Here is a 14865-nt window from a genome sequence, read left to right on the forward strand (position 1 = left end):
CAATCTCAAGCCAACCAACCCTGCTTTGGGTTAGCTTCGTCCGCTGAACTGTGGTGGTCAATATACCACTGTTTTGGAAGTTACCACTGTGTCTCCTTTACTGATGCGATAGCTAGTTACATTCATCTAAAGACCCCTCAACATAGCGTTTCCTCCATGATTGTATGCTTTGAATCTTCATTGTGTAAAATACTATTAAAAGCAACTATTGCACATCAGCCTCCAAAACACTGCATTTCTTGTCATTTTTTTCCTGTGCAGACTGGCTTTTGGTTTTGAAAAGGAGGCTTTTTCGCATCTATTCATATTTTGCACTTACCTTACTCAAGCTACATGTTCACACAGATTTTTTGGTGCATTTTTACTGAAGAGGTAGGCCTACATGAAGTTGCCTTTAACCTGTCGAGTGCAGAAGGCCTCCTTGAATATTTCCAAGAGTGCAACTCAGGCACTATATTCAGCTTTTACACACAAGGGTGGGCTGTAACTCCATCAACTGTGTACAAGTACGCTGCCTGTCAGAGCTCAAGGAGATTGCTCTTTATTGATCACTACGTAGACATTCATGTAAACACAGGCCAAATATTTGAGTCCTGGCAGTTCTAATGAAAATGGATTTTACCCCGTCCTTCACCTGAAAGTGTGACTCTTTCCACTGGATCATCCAGTGCTGTTACACAGAGTCCCTCTGCAAATGTAATTAAATCACCACATTTGTTGACAGCCAACTTAACAAAAACCGAATAAGGACAGGCAATAACTTACTGACAACTTTAATGTGTCACTCGCTGTCAGTCAAAGAATATTTCTTTTGGGGTAGAAACCAAGAAAGAGACACCTTGAGTGCAGTATAAATCTGTTGTCAAAAATGATGCAGAATAAAAAAACTGTGTGCCCTTGAGGTGGCATGAGGGGACCATCCAAAAAATAAGTGGTTTAAAAAGACTTTCTGTATCATAAAAACAACTGTTTGCATATCAAAAACATAACCATTATAGCTTGTCTTATCATGCATTTCATTTAATGTAGTTCTCAGACTTAAACTGACATTGATGGATAATGAAATGTTACACTGCACAATAAAAAAGTTTAAAAGGCATATGAGAAAAGATGTGATGCTCAGATGATGTCATGATTCATGGGAATAAAGTCATCATAATTCCTCAACGATTCAGAGAGATGAAAATGTCTTCAGTGGCAGCATGAATCAATGCGGAGGTGAAATATTAATCAATTTTTGATTTAAAATTCCCCTTCAAATTCGCTATTTATGGGTGCTATCAGCTGGAGTGGAGCTTTGAAGTTGCCTCATGCCACAAGTAACCCTTTCAGCAGAGAGATGAGCTTCAGCAACGTTTTACTATTCTTTTGTTTCTGAGATAGTATGCTATGTTTTACAGGAAAATAAAAGAACTCATTCCCTACAGTCAACTGAGTATGTAATGTAACTGCCTAGATGCATTTTTTTTTCTTTTTACTATTTGATAAATCAATGATCTGCCAACAGATGATTGACAAACTTGTGGTGATGGACCATTTTGGACACATAACTCTGCCTCCAGAAGCAGCAAAAAGCCTGCAGCATACAAAAAACATGTTCCAGCTGTGACATATTCAGAAGTATCAAATCTAACATCTCCCCAAAGGAGGTGCACAGCTGAACAGGATCACTCTCATAGTAAAACCATGTCTATACTGTACAATAATTTCTCAAAATAATTCTCTGACCTCTTATAATTTCTCCCCAAGAGACACAGTGCTGCCAGTAATGATAAAGATTAAGAAAACTGAAGCATCTAAACTCTATTAGTCACCGCACAACCAAGGATGGTGCACTTTGTTTCAGTGACTTTTATGTATGTGACTCAATGTAGCTTAAAGATTAGACCACTTTGTTACACCACAGCATTTTATGCTGATCAATCACTGCTTATGCTGATTACTATGAAGAAATTCACTAAATACCAGTTTTGTAAGAATCCCTGGGTTGTGCTAAAGCTAACATGTTTCTGGCCAACACAAGTTAATTTAAACACAATCATTCAGTGAGACAAAATATGGCTGCTTCCTCCAGTTTTGCTGATGGTGTGGCATTTTCAGCTTGTGTTTGTTTCTTTTTAGTAACTCCACCAGATCAATATATTCTTAGAGACACAGAAAGAGAGAAGCTCACCCTGCCTGTTATCTCTCAGGAAAGGTCAAAGGAATGCAAACACAGTGCCCTCGGGGTCAGTTACCTATTGACTAAGGTCTTCAATACTAATGACCTACAAAGACATATACAAATGATCATGCTGGTTTTTCCGTCAGAAGATACTGAAACAAATATTAGCTTGTAATGTATTATCTCATAGATTAGGAACTCTATATTAATTATCTAAGGGCATGTCCCAAAACACTTTTGCTAGTTTTCTAGTAGAAAAATGGTTAGCATGCCAGGTCCAAGGTCCAAAAGCGTTGTACCTATTTTCTGGTGTTTTGGGTGTAAATTTCAATAAACCAGTCAGATTCTCATCTCCCCGTTCTGTTAACTCTTTCCCTGCCATTGGCGAGATATCTTGTCATTTCGACACCCACCAGAGACAAGTTTTTGCGACATATCCCTGTTCTAGGTGTATTACGGTATGGGAGTGCACGTCCTGAATGGGGTCTACCGGGCTTGAAAAAATGTCATAAACGGAAGGATCAGAGACAATATAAATCATAACATAGACCATATAAGTATATATAGATTATGCATGTAGACCTTGTTTTGAGCATTTTGAATCTGAACGGGATAAAGTAGGTTAGTTATTGATGGAGATATGCCTTTACAGACACAAAAACAGACACAGAAATCTCATCGTGGATAGATCAATAACCTGACGATATGAATATAAATATGTATGTATGTGTGTGTGATCTATATATAAATATAGCATGTGTGTGTATATATATATATATACATATGTATGTACGTAGCCTAAACATATGTGTGTGTGTGTGTAAATATATGTATATGCATGTGTGTTTGTGTGTCTGTTTGTTCTGTTTACTGATTTCAATTATTCATATAATTATTTACAGGTAAAAAAATATGATATCTGAATGGATTTTGCTTTGATAAAAATGCTCTATTTTGATAACAAATGCATTTTTTTTTTTGGATAAAAACCTATCTGCATTCAAGTGATGATCAAACACATAAAGATAGAATTTTTTTTTTTTTTTTTTTTTTTATGCCACAACTCAAAAATTGTTTTCAGATCATTTGCATTTGCTATTTAAAAAACGTGGTGCTGGACATGAAAATGTTAACTGTGTCAGGATGAATCGTTGAAAAAACGTTGTACCTAGCGTCACATTGCACCGGGTGTATGATTAAAGCTGATGGCATCAAGACTGTCTTTTCTTTTTTCTGATTCGACTACAGCGCTAAAATTTACAGTTTAATATTTTATGTAAAGGATCAATGCCAAATAAATGCTGTACTAAAACCTCCACCTCAGAAGCTGTTCACAAAACTGTTCACAACACCGTTCAGAGTTCAGCTCCTCAACAGTGAAGAGCTGTGTAGCAGAATTAAATAGAATGATGACAAGCCAAACTTCTTTTATCCCAAAAATGCTGCATATAGCACATCCATATAGCATGTAAAACAAAAAAAAACAGTGCAGGCGGATGGCAGGCTCTTTGTGAACAGCCCTAGAGTAATGCAGCAACAGTGCAGTCTTTTGCAATTGTCACTGTCTATATTTAATTATTAATCAATTAAAGTTTCATATATTCACAATTTCAATTACATTTCTCTGAACAGCAATAGTCAGTCTATTTAAAGGAACTTACAAATACAGATCTTCATCTTAACACAAAAAATGTTCTAGGTCTTGATATTGTCCAATGTTTGTACTCACAGTATGTGTTAAAAATTAAGCAATAGTAAATAAGCATATTCTATGTGCATTTGAATTCCTTAGAGATGAAAAAGGCAGAGAACTTATGCAGAGAACCGTTTCATTAAGTTTTTGGGTGTTCTTGTTTTTTATAAAGCATCAGCATTTAAATGAATGCCAACTTTCCAAGTGAATGGAGAATAATAATAAAAGATTCCTAGCACAAATCCTTGCAAGCATTCACTATAATGGCCAAGTTGCTGTCCACTTTATTACATCCTTTGTCTGTATCTACTTACTGGAAGTCACCGCAAACAGACAGACCACAGACAGTCAGTCAGACCACAAAACTCACTCAGGAGCTGTGGCATAGCAGGCGACATGAATCTTGAAGCAATTCCAGATCCTATTCTCTTGCTCAATATGAATGTCATTAATATAAATAAACGTGAAGGCATGAAAGCAGTGTTCATAATATGTTAGCTATACAAAATCTTTAAAAACTGATTACATGACTGCAGAGTATTCACAGTCCAATAATTCAAATTACAATTCAGATTCCTTCAAAAGTGTGATCATATTTATGTCATGTCGCAAAAGTTATAATCCATCTTTTCAAATAATAGTGGAAGACGTTTTCCTAGTAGAAGACCTCTGCAAGAATCTGCAAGAAGAAGATATGGTACCTCACTTCATGAACAGTAGATAGACAGGAAAAGTTCATCCAAAAATGTTAAGAAAATCTTCTCAGACGTAGACCCTCAAAGATGAGTTTCTTCATTGGAAGAGATTTGGAAAAATTTAGTGAATCCTCTGCAGTGAATGGGTGCCGTAAGAATGAGACTTCAAACAACAATAAAAAGATCACAATAATTCACACCACTCCAGTGCACCAACATCTTGTGAAGTAAAAAAGCTGCATGTTTGTATGAAACAAATCCATCAGTGAGGCATTTTAACTTTAAACCGTTATTTCTTGCTAAATAAAATCCATAATCCACAATAACATTCACTCCCGTGAAAAAGTCTATTCCCTGTTGTTTACTCACGATAAAATCTACCAAGAATTTAATTTAAAACTTCGAAAGGCAATGTTATGAACAGAGAAACAGATTGTTAAAATCATATTAAATGACGTTCTACATTGCATTTGCTTTGTTAATTGAAGGACTGGAGTCATGTGGATTGCTTGAGGATTATTGTGAAGTTTTTATCAGCAATTTGTATTCTCATTCTGGTGGCACCCATGCACTGTAGACTATAAGTGAGCAAGCGATGCAGTGCCATCTTTCTACAAATCCGTTCAGGTGAAGAAACAAATTTTCATTTTTAATGAATTGAGGGTGAGTAAATGTTCGGCAAATTTTCATTTTGGGGTGACCTACTCCTTTAATAAATGTGCTCAGAGCCTGCAAAATACAATCCAAGGGTACATATAATTTATTTAAAACAACACACTGCTCATTATCCATGTCAAAGAACAATCATAAAAGGGCTCAAGAAAATCCCACAAGTCCATGCAAAACACCACCTGTGAGACAGAGATATACCCCACATGCTCTTAAGAGCTTAATGGACAGTTGTTCGTATTATGGACTTCGGTTCTCAGCTCATGGTCCAATGGTATGGAAGCACTCAGGTTTTTACCACTGAAGTAGTACTGTATTGTAAGATAGCTGCTTTTATGGTGCCAGCCATGTTTCAGCACCACGGACAGCAACACTATCTCCAGCCCACAAGAAGCACTTCATTTAAGTGCTGAAAAAACTTCAGGAAACAAGTTATAACCCAGTCCTACCTGGTTTCATTTATAAGCAGAAAAAAAGCGATGGTTCATCCCAAAGGACTACTTCAGGCAATCTGGAGTAATATATGTATATAAATTATTAAGTGACACTAATAGATTCACAATATGCAAAGTTAGAACAAAAAAAAAAATGAATATGCAAATAATGCTTTATCCTGTTTTCAACCAGCCTCAAAATACTTACATATACTTACATAAATGCATTGACATTAGACTCATTAAAATACTGAATAATTGTCGCAGACAGCGTATGTTCATGCAGCTAGAGTTGGTTAAGTAAAAATGCTTCCAACGCTATAAAATATATCTGCGTGAACAAACAATATTGTTTTATGTAACTGTTTGTTAAAAGCGACAAATCGGATTTGGGGAAGGGGTATTTTCGCGTTATCAACCGATCGCGCGGCACCAGACGGTCAACTTTTATACTTCATCTTCATAAAGACAAAAACGTGCTTACGGTCTTACCTCTGAAAACAAACGAAAATGAAAAGAAGCTCTTAAGTACAGATTGCTTGGGGTTTGTGTCTTTATTATGAATGAATGCGTGTGTCTATCATTCCCCAATGATGGCTCTCCTTTCAACAAGTAGCCCAACGTTTACCACTAACTATTTTGCATAATTTGTTAAACTAAAACCAGCAACCAGCGTCTGTATTAATCACATCAAAACGTCGAATAAAGCTAAAGACCCTCAGATTAAGCTACTAAAATATATCACATGACTTTTCAGTATCATTGTTATTTAATATAAATAGGTTATATTATAGTATTTATCATATATATATATATATATATATATATATATATATATATATATATATATATATATATATATATATATATAGGTTACAAGAAAACCATTTTGTTTTAAGCCGGTTTAGACGTGGCACATTATTAAGCTATCCGCAGAAGGCGTCTTTCATGCAGCTCGTCACATCAAATAAATATAAATATAAGTAAAGATTAACATATTTCTTAAATTTAGTGTCTATTTTGGTGTAAGTCCGTACATATGTTATTACACTGCGCTGCAACATTCATTGAACACTCCTGTAAAATCTGACCAAACCAGCGCACGCTGAATAACGTTTAGCGTCGACCTGCTTTTCAAAGTTACTGTTTGTCGAATACAGCTTACCGAAATAATTTCTTCGACGCGTTTTACGTACTTAGCCACTCCGCCGACTTAAGTTCTGTTCAACACGGTGTCGTTAATGCAAAACTTACTTTTTCTAGTCGTGAACAGACGTGAAATGTCCTCAAGTTCTCAGTCCAGAAGTCTTCTGGACAAACTGAACTTCTTTTCGGCGTCCGTTAAGTTTTGACGGCTAATCTCTGCTCGGTAACGGTCGCAAATTCCGCGGATGCCTTCCCATCTGTTTCGCGCCGGCGGGGTTTTTTTTTTTTCTCAGCAGCGAGAGGACGATGGAGATGCGCGCGCGAACGAGAGAGCGAGAGAGAGAGAGGGCGAGAGCGACGCGCGTGAGAGAAATAACGCGCGCTAATGTGACAGGCGTTTGTAGGGGCGTGGCCATCTAAAATCATAAGAGCGAATATTAAGAACGTAACGCGTTATTTTAACTTGTTCTGTTGCCGCTCGTGGTATTGATAATAATTGGTTAATAAGGCAAACCGCACTTTTACACAATCGGGCAAAGGACGAGAAACTTAATGAAAATAGGATGAAAGAAAAAAAACATCTTTTATATATTTTTTCAAATGCTTAAATTGTGTTATAGTGTTTTCAAAATATTATATTTGCAGCATATGGAATCCGGCATATAAAAGAAGGGTGAAGTACCTTTAAACCATAGGCTTGTATTTCACTGTAAACAGCTGATGGTGCATCACAGGAAAGACTTTTACACATCATCATAAGAAAAAGTGTGATTAAGGTCTGGCACTTTCAGCTTGAAACTAATTTATAAAGTAACTGCATGAAATCTCATAAGCACGCAAATGGTGTTTCTGACTGACTGGTTTCTTTATGAATGAATGCATAATCCCTTAATAATTGTTCTTCTTTTCAAGATGTTTACCCCGTCATCACTGGATAGAGATGCTCTTATTAGTATTTGGTCGAAGCAAACTGTTCTCCAACTCATTTCACTGTACGTTTTTGCAGAATCGAGTTTGAAGTGACGTATTTTGGACCACTACTGAGACTATTTCACGCGTCTTCATCCTCGGTGAAACCACTGAGCAGAAGGGGTCGAACTCAGCCGCCATGGGGAATTTGTTGATGCGAGCTACGTTCTTACTTGCGATAATAGTTTGCCCCCGAGGGTCTCGGTGTCTAAAAGAATTAGTTGAAGCACACGTGTGCAGTGCGCCTGCTTGAATGGCTGCTCGCGTTCGCCAAAATCCATCTCACATAGAAAATGCGAAGGCCGTCTTGAATGAATCTGTGATTGAATTCGTATCCATGCCATGCAAAGAATAAAAAAAAAAAGATCTAGTCTCTTACGACTAAAGAAGGCCATTGTGAGGCATGGGCAGAAGAGGATCTCTTGAAATAAATCTGAATGTTTGTACAATCCAGAAGCGATATGTGCATTGATTGAAGGAGCTCTTATCATTCAAATGTATTATATTTTGAGAGCCTTCTCTGTGATCGGAGGCAGCAACTAAATAGTGTTGACAAATACACAGCTTGCATAAATTGCCATTCTGCAGGGGACGTCCTCTGCCACCAGCCTCTGAAAACTGTCAGAGATCACACCAAAATCCACCAGAGACCACACTAATCTGCACATCCTCATACTCGTTTGACACATTTTAGTGCTACAGCACTGCAAACTCTAACAAGCACCCACTATCAGGTTCATACGACCGTTAACAAATAAATAAACGCAGTTTTTTTTTATTTAAATCATACTGTTTCAGTAGTTCTACTTTGACTTTTCTTTGTAATCGTTTGTGACTAGCAATGAGTCAAAACTGACTGCTTATTTTCGCAAAACAGAAATGGCTTTGTAATCAAAAGGGATCAAATAAAATGAACTGATTTTTTTTGGTTGTTGAATCACTGTTGCGTTGCCACTCTGTTTAAAAAAATCGCAACGTTCTGGCAGCATCTAAAATGTAAAAAACGTTCTGTGAACACAAGTAATCATAAATCCTCTGATGACTGGTTGAAACGGAAATTTACCAGAATTTTCATCACCGTTATCATCGCATCTAATTAAACGTGTTTATTTAACAAATTGACCACGTACACACCCTCGGGCCATTCAAGATCATTGAACTTTGTTTGTTTCTTCATCAGAACAGATTTAAAGAAATTCAGCATTACATCACTTGCTCCCCAATGGATCATCTACGGTGAATGGGTGCCGTCAGAATACAGTTGATAAAACAATAATCCACTCCAGCCCATCGATTAGTGTTTTGTGAAAAGCGTGTTTGTAATAATCATTCTGACAGTAACCGTTCTCTGTAGGGGATACATTGGTAATGCTAAATATACTCCAAATCTGTTCAAACTCATCTACACCTTCGATTATATGAGGGTGCGTACATTTTCAGTATTTTTGTATTTTTGAAAATATTGTCTTTAGAGCTATTCAAACATAAAAAGCATGATGTTTTAGATGCGTATGTATACCACCAGTATTTTGTGAAAATTGCAAGTCAGAAATGACCCATAAAACTCAAAAGGCCAGAGGATTTATTTATTTTTTATACTTTGTCTCTCCCCCCATGTTATAAATGCAAAACTGAACTAAGGCTACACTCTCTGTTTTTGAATATAGGGTAGTGCTCATCTGTGGTATCACAGTGCTCATGCACTGTTAACATCACCACATTACACAAGCCTGTGTTACTATGGTTACAGATTATCACAGGCAAATATGCACAGCATGGATATCATGACTGGTGAAATAGAAAGGGGGCGCAAAAAAGTGATGCTTTACATCTTCCAGATATACTGAGATGGTTGTAATCATCTATGAAATTTACTAAAAGATCAAAGCACATTCACCAACACTTTTTAAAACACATTCGCTTAGTGATCAAATCGTGGAATGGCTGTGCTTTTTAAAGAACGCTATGCAGTCAACTCAAATGATGCATTATGGCTTCAGAATGAGCATTTACATTATGCTGTGTTGAGCATTCATAAATTCCGAAGACCTAGACCTCCTGAGATGTGACCCACTGTTCTACAAATCCATATAAGATGTCCCTTGACATTTACAATTTATAACATACCCAGTAATGATTTTTTATTTAGGGCCACATTATGTATAGCAACTCAATATGTCAGAGGCTCCTACTAGAAGACTTAAGTAAGAAACAGGATCTGTGATGGGATTTATCAAAGAACCCTGGGGTTTGCAAGCTGATGTTGATCTGGTTGGATCTCCTTACACTACAACAGATCTCTCAGCTGAGTGTGTTTTTTTTTTCACTTAAAAAAGGGATTTTACATTATTTTTGCAGTGAAAATGTATGGATGTTAAAGATTATTCACAGAACCTTATATTCCAATAGAAACTTTTTTAGGCCAAGTACATGTTGACTTCATGTTGCAATCATCTTGAGTTCTAAGCAACCTGGTCTCATAAAAATCTGTATGTTTTGCCACAGTTTCAAAGAGAAATGTCCTAAAACACAGGTTCTACGTTAATGCCATGAGACCAGTTAGGTTCTAACATATATTGAAATCAACAAAATTATAGGCTGAAGTTAAGGTGCTAAACAATTGCCATTAGTGCGTCCATGCCACTTGAAAGCGCAGCTGCAAATGTTGCCCCGGGAGCTGCTCTGCCTTACCATGTGCGCAGCTCCTAAGCTATATTTCAGGTATGGACTGATTTCTCTGTACTTACATGCACAATGTGTGCCACGCAATAGCATTCCCTGAAGATTGCTGCGTGGAAACATTCTCCTCTATGGATCAAGAACGCCCTTAGAAAAGCATCTAGTCCATCTATTATAGTTTGCTGTTGTGACAACACGTTGCGATGCTTCCACTGAATGTGACACATAAGCACTCTACCAAATAACTTTATGACTGCAAGAAAGTGAAATAACCAGAGCATGCTGAAAGGCAGTTAGATAAAGCTAAGGGGAAAATATCTGTTGGGCCAATATATAAAATATAAATGAAGTTTCCCATCATATAGTCGGCACAGATGAAAATGACTGCTTCAGCTTGGCATCCACAGTTTTATGAAATAAGTCTAAAAGCGCTTTCACGTGATTTGCATCGGTTTTCTCACACTGAAAATGAAATGTTGATCCTAAAAAGGTGTGTTTACATTGAGGTCAAAGAGGATTTAAAATCACTGAGCCATAATTTGTTTCATATGTAGATGTAGATGTTTTCCGCCAGGACATTATCTTTTATCTATTGCCTTTAGGACCTTTTTTTCAAGTATAAGATACAGTTTTTACTGTGTAATATTTTTGTTACTGGATTAATATTAGATGTTATTACCACTCAACTCACGCTCCTTTATCATGAATTAACCTGAATACATCAATTAAACTAAATCGGTTGAAAATATCTTCTCAGCTACCATTTTTCTTAAAGCGTGCATGTTAAGAGTTGTGTAAGACACAATGTCTAAAGCATCTGATAACATTTAAAGAAAGAAATGCATTACAGTAAGTCGGTCTCAGTACATGCTAAATTGCCCTTCCATGGCACTGTTTGCTGTGCTCATGTGTGTTGAAGCTCTGACGCAAGTCATGTGAAAGGGACTTAACACTTCCCTAATTGTGTTTATGTCTCCAGAGCGAAGCTTTTAAACTGCTGTGTTTGAACGCTGCACTACAAAACAGAACAAATGAGAGCTGAGAGGTGACTGTGAGCTTTCTAAAGCATTTAAAATCAGTCCAAATGTCTTGCAATCCTCCCATTTTAGAAATCCTATCTCTGAAAACATTCTCCCTCTATCATTTCAGCCGCCGTATATCACTTCTGGGTCAGTCTATTGTTCCAAACTCTTACCTTAGTGTGGGCAAATCTTCATTTTCTTTGTCTCTGAGAGATCCGATCTGGAAATATAATTAAATTCCAAGAGATGCATTGTCTTCGCACATTTTCCTTTAACATTTTCACTGTACAATCTTTTCAGAAGGTGTAGTTTGTACATGGACACTGGGTAGGAATAAAAAAAACGATTAACCCGAAGATAACGGAATCAAAACAACGTCTTCGTTGCATTTTAAGGCTGAAGTGGGCCGTTTTTGCACCAATAGCATCCTAAAACAGACATTTAAAAAATAATGCATTCAGTTGCTTGGACAAACATATAGAGCTTAAACCTAACATCACTGGTTGAGCCAGGCTTGTTGAAGTGTTATATTATTCAGAAAATCAACCTTCCAATAATTTACAGTTCTCTCTGCATAATAAACTGAGAAAGGGTTTAAACATTAGAAAAAAAATAACGCACTTCACCTTCATAGGTGCTGGAAAAAAGGGTAAAATGATTATGTCCTGCAACAAACAGCACAGATTGACCATTATCATCACCCAAAGCCATTTTCCCAGATTATACCTCTGATTAGGCCTCAGGAAGAAAAAAGAGCCTTCATATCAGAGTCACCTTTTAAAGGTCTCATTCTCTGCTTCTTTTCTGAAAGGCTATAATTAGAGACATTTTGCACAGAAAGATGTTTAGAGGTACAGTTCAACAGTTCACTGATGGATGTGACCCAAGTCAGACTCTATGTAGGAATAATTGACAACGGGCCATTAAATTATTGAAACATAATGCCAACCTGAGGTGGTAATAAGGCTAAAACGTAAAACAGTGTGGCCGTTAACACCTTGGGTGTACGTTTTTTTTCAATAATTCAACAGCACGGAGTCAATTATTCCTTATATACCATGGTTACCCCTCAAGACATTTTTCAGATATTGTATTTCAAGACATTTGCTAAGTTTTTGCCCTTAAAATGCTCTTGTGTATAGACATTATTTCTTACACATCTCAACCCATGTCTCTGTTGCTATTTTAAAAACTTTTATATTTAGAAATTTTATAGCATACAACTGAGGCTTGAGCGATATGCAAACTAATACAGTTATTAGAGAGAGAAATGAAATGTGTTTAACATTCATTTGATTCATGAACAGCAACGTTAAAATCTCTATACTAAGAATTTTCATTAAGCTTTTAATTATGCACGTTTGTGTCTGTACTGTATTTGAGAGAGACAAAGTGGAAGGAAGACTAAACTAAACTCTCACTTTTCACTTTTTTAACATCCTGATAGTCTTTTGTGTTGTCACTTGAATTGTTATCCTACTCATTAGGTTATAATTAATGATGTTTAAGGCCTATTTTTCAGTTTGAGATTTCAGGTGCTACAGCAGAACAGGATTCTTCGAATTGTATTCACTATGTGCAAAAAGGTAACTTTGAAATATGTCAACAGTTAGATTTCCAGCGAGCAACAACAAAACCTCAAAGTCGAAATGGCTGACATTGATATGATCTTGTGAAAACTATGCTTGAAAGCTGTTCATGTTACAAAGCGCACTATGTTTACAAAACCTGAATATAAAAACTCGATTCTCAGAACCATACAACACCGAGAGTAAATACACTTCGTTCTTTCAGACAAGTGACACAACGTGTCAAAAAGACATCCATCTGCTAGGATTTCAAAATCGCACATGCTACTTTCATTTCTTTGAAATGGTAAAATACAGCGTAAAGACCGGCGAGAATAGAGAGACAGTGCATTGCGGCAGATTTGCAGAAGTTCTCTCCTGGCAGACTTTCTCAAGTTCCCAGCATCATTCCCGGTGATGCTGATTTACATTCTACAGATTTGCTTATTTGTCTCGGTCATAAAAATGATAAAGTTCACAAGGTTCAATCCTGACAACCTAGCGCAGCGCAATCCCTCACACAGAACATTTAAATACGTCAGCGTATATACGGCAGATCATCTCAGCTGTTTTAATCTCCTGCATATAAAATTAAGACACGCTTTAATTCTCCTGCATTGCAGTGCAAATTACTGCAAGCGGTGTGGAAGTTTAATAAATGTTATAATTATTAGCAGCGCTTGCCAAGTATCTCTATTACTATTGCTCAAACTTTTACTGTCTCTAAACAATGTTAATTCTGAAACACTAGAAATGTCATTCTACATTTCCTTCTCGTTAAGAAACCTCAGAATCCTTGAAGGCATTCTGCTCTTTTCCTGGAAGCAAAGCTTTGAAGGAGAGTAATCATGTGGACAGAGAACACACAGTGACTGAGTGGCAATGCTTTCTGCACACCAACATGTTGATGTTTTCTATCGGTGGTGAAAACAGAAGAACTATTGCACCAGAACGGTGACTGAAAGCCTTAATGATCTAACAGATATCCACAGCGTCACCGTCTATGACTGCAGGTGGTACGGTTAGTGCAAACTTTCCTCCCAACGGGCTCCGGTATATTTTTAATCTTGTTGGATCATTTGCTGAGTATGGCTCCTCACAAGCAGTGACTGAATCATCATAATTAAAACTGATACAAAGTAACGAACAGATACATTCTGTAAATGAAGGGCCACTTACAAAGGACAAATTCATGACGGAGATCTTAGCCTCATTAAAAGAGCGAGGGAAATGTGAGCAAAAAGGCACTTTTTTTTTACCCGCAGCCTGCCAACGCAACTCTCCAGAGAGACCCTGCAACTGCTAGAAAATCACAGCACTGTAATGAACCCCAGAGGAATACCCCCACTCTGATATAGACAGCTAAATAAAGCCTCAGAAATTTCGAACAAATCCCCATTCCTTGAATAGCCTGGAAAAAAGTAGTATCTATAGATTTGATTTATTACATATAAGATCAGCTAGTGGAAAAATAAAATATATATATATATATATATATATATATATATATATATATATGATAACACACACACTAGTGTCATGATCGGTGGACAAATAAAAATATTATCTCTTGATAGATTTGAAATATGATAATTTATGGAGTGTCACTTTTTGGGCATTTCTTATATTATGTAGTTACTTTTTATTACTTTTTATTCTTTTATTACTTTTATTATTTTCTTTATTTACGTTTATTTACTGTTACTAATATTTGTTGCTGTAATTATTTTATTCAATAAAATTAATACTTTTCGATTAGACTTCCTTTTCCGATCGTGTTTAATGTAGCAACATCGGGGTCGTAACATAATACTGTTTATACATAG

At 36.6% G+C, this 14865-nt stretch overlaps 1 protein-coding gene across 1 annotated transcript in view; it reads right to left on the minus strand.

The window, feature by feature from the left end:
* Nucleotides 1-7147, minus strand: part of camkvb (CaM kinase-like vesicle-associated b) — a 43211-nt gene extending 36064 nt beyond the window's left edge. Inside the window, exon 1 of the mRNA XM_043252610.1 lies at nucleotides 6910-7147. The gene's annotated coding sequence lies outside the window, so the exon portion shown is untranslated. The remainder of the gene's footprint in view (nucleotides 1-6909) is intronic.
* Nucleotides 7148-14865: the final 7718 nt, after the last annotated feature.

This window comes from Puntigrus tetrazona, chromosome 11 (assembly GCF_018831695.1).
Source record: "Puntigrus tetrazona isolate hp1 chromosome 11, ASM1883169v1, whole genome shotgun sequence".
Classification (NCBI taxonomy): Eukaryota; Metazoa; Chordata; class Actinopteri; order Cypriniformes; family Cyprinidae; genus Puntigrus; species Puntigrus tetrazona.